Below are 2,416 nucleotides of genomic sequence, written 5' to 3'. Positions count from 1 at the left end.
CACTAAGTCATTATTTTGTATTGTTTTAGTCCCCTAAATAGATATTTATTCTTAGGACAGATTCATTCAGCATATTTTTTACTGAGTAAAATTTGCTGATTAAAATTACTATGCTTGGTGAAAAAAATATAGCTTCTAAAAATTACAGTGCACATTGTGTTTTATTTTTATATTTACATTTGTACAAAGCCTTAGACATCCTTTAAACCAACTATAAAAGAAAATAATACAGATTTTTTCCCTAAATAAAATACATGAATTTTACTTGTCTACACTTACTTTTTAAGTAGTAAAATATTAGATTAATTTAAAAATTTTTGACCATTTTCTACAATGAATTATTTTTATTTCTGAGGTCTAATTATTACCTACAAAGTGAGTTTGTGTGATAAAACCAACTATTTGATATTGGAAAGTGAATTTTTTATAAACTTTTTTTGGGGAAAAGAATAACATACAGCCATATATGCATCTACGTAGGGATTGCTTCTTAGTACAATCAGGAAGAATTTAATCTAGAAAACAATTGTTTCATTGGCCACTGACCCAAAATTTCATGGTTAGTTAGGCATAAGACCTTCTGGATTGGGGTCTCCCTGACAGGAAGAGACTCTCCAGTTTAAGTTTTGCTTACAGCCCATCAATGCATATTGATATAACCCAAAAGACAAATAATAACAAGAGTTGGTGAGGCTGCGGAGAAATGTAAGCCTGCATATATTGTTGAGGGGAATGTAAAGTGGTGTGGCCATGTGGAAAATAGTTTGGCAGTGTTTTGAAAAATTAATTATAGAGTTTAACCCATATGACCCACTGATCCCACTACTAGGTATACACCCAAGAGGAGTGAACCATATGTACACAAAGCTTTAACACAAAATATTCATAGCAGCATTATTCATAAGAGCTCCAAATGGGAAGGAACCCAAACATCCATCAATGGGAGAAGACATAAAGAAAATGTGGTATGTTTATACAAAGGAATATTGTTGAAAAGTAAAAGAACAAACTGCTGATATCTGCTACAAATTGGGTGCATCTCAAAAACTTTTGCTGTATGAAAGGACCAGATACGAAAGACTCCATATTGTATGATTTCATTTGTATGAAATCCAGAAAAGGCAAATTTATAGAGACAAAAAGTAGATTTAGCTGTTGCTTGGGAATGGGAGTTAGAAGAACAATAGACTACAAATGGATATAAAGGATCTTTTTTGGGATGATGAAAATTAGATGGTGGTGATGAGTGCACAACTCTGTACTTCACTAAAAAATATTATATTATACACTTAAAGTAGGTGACTTTTATAGCATGCCTCAATAAAGGTCTTAAAAATGTATATGCATAGAACTGTGGGGATAGACACAACCACTTTACATATATAACCTATGAAAACTATAATTTAGGGGCACTCCCCTCTTGCCCTTACAGAAGGAATCTGCAGTGTTTATCTAGTATCCTCTAACACCAGCCTTGTTTATCCAAAGGCCCAACACATGGCAGTTTGTTATAAGTAAACACTGCCATATCCTTGTTCTATTAAAGATGTTTTATTTTAGCCCTGATTCAGTTAGACATAAATGGGCCCATTTATGATGCATTGATCATACTGTAGAAATGCTATCATAAAGATAACCATCTTCTAAATGAATCTTATTGGGAATTTCCTATATTTAGAATGTCATCAAATACACATTTTTACAGGTAGCATCTTTTTAGAAATCACTTAATACAATATTCTCATTTTTTGGTTGATATAATCAGCTCAGAGAGGTTAAGTGATTTGCCTGATGTTATACTGCAAGTATACACACATGAAACTAGAATGGATTTTTACGGGTTAATAACTTATGTTTACATTATCTGGCCTCCCAAATACATTAAAAATATGTGCTTAGGTTTAAATTTGCCTTATATACAGAGCACAGTTAATTCACCATTAGAAGATACATTCTAGGACTTCTACTAGGATAAGATGGATTTACATTAATCCCATCACACCTTTTGTGACTATTGACACAGCATGCATGTAATGGTGAAGCTTCCCACTAAGTACACTCTCTACCATGGATACCAGTAGTTAATTACACCTCAATTCTTTATTTTGTTATCACAGTATTGTACACATAGAACTATGTGTCTGCAGATCAAACACATATATAGAACAACTGGAATAGTGTAGCAATTGGCCATTAAATTAGCCCCCCAAATTCCCACACTTTGATAGTCCCATCCTTGGGTAGTCACCTCCCACATTGACCTATGTGAACAGTAACAGTTGGAAAAGTTACGTCATTTCTAAAAGTGATGGCTATAAAAGCACAAGCTCTGTTTTGGTTCTCTCGTGCTCTCTCTGCTCTTGGGTCACTCACTCTGGAGGAAACCATGTTGTGAGTGTCCCTATGGAGAAGCCTA

The sequence above is a fragment of the Panthera leo genome, chromosome B1 (assembly GCF_018350215.1).
Source record: "Panthera leo isolate Ple1 chromosome B1, P.leo_Ple1_pat1.1, whole genome shotgun sequence".
Lineage (NCBI taxonomy): Eukaryota > Metazoa > Chordata > Mammalia > Carnivora > Felidae > Panthera > Panthera leo.
Note: the sequence above shows the minus strand (reverse complement) of the source record.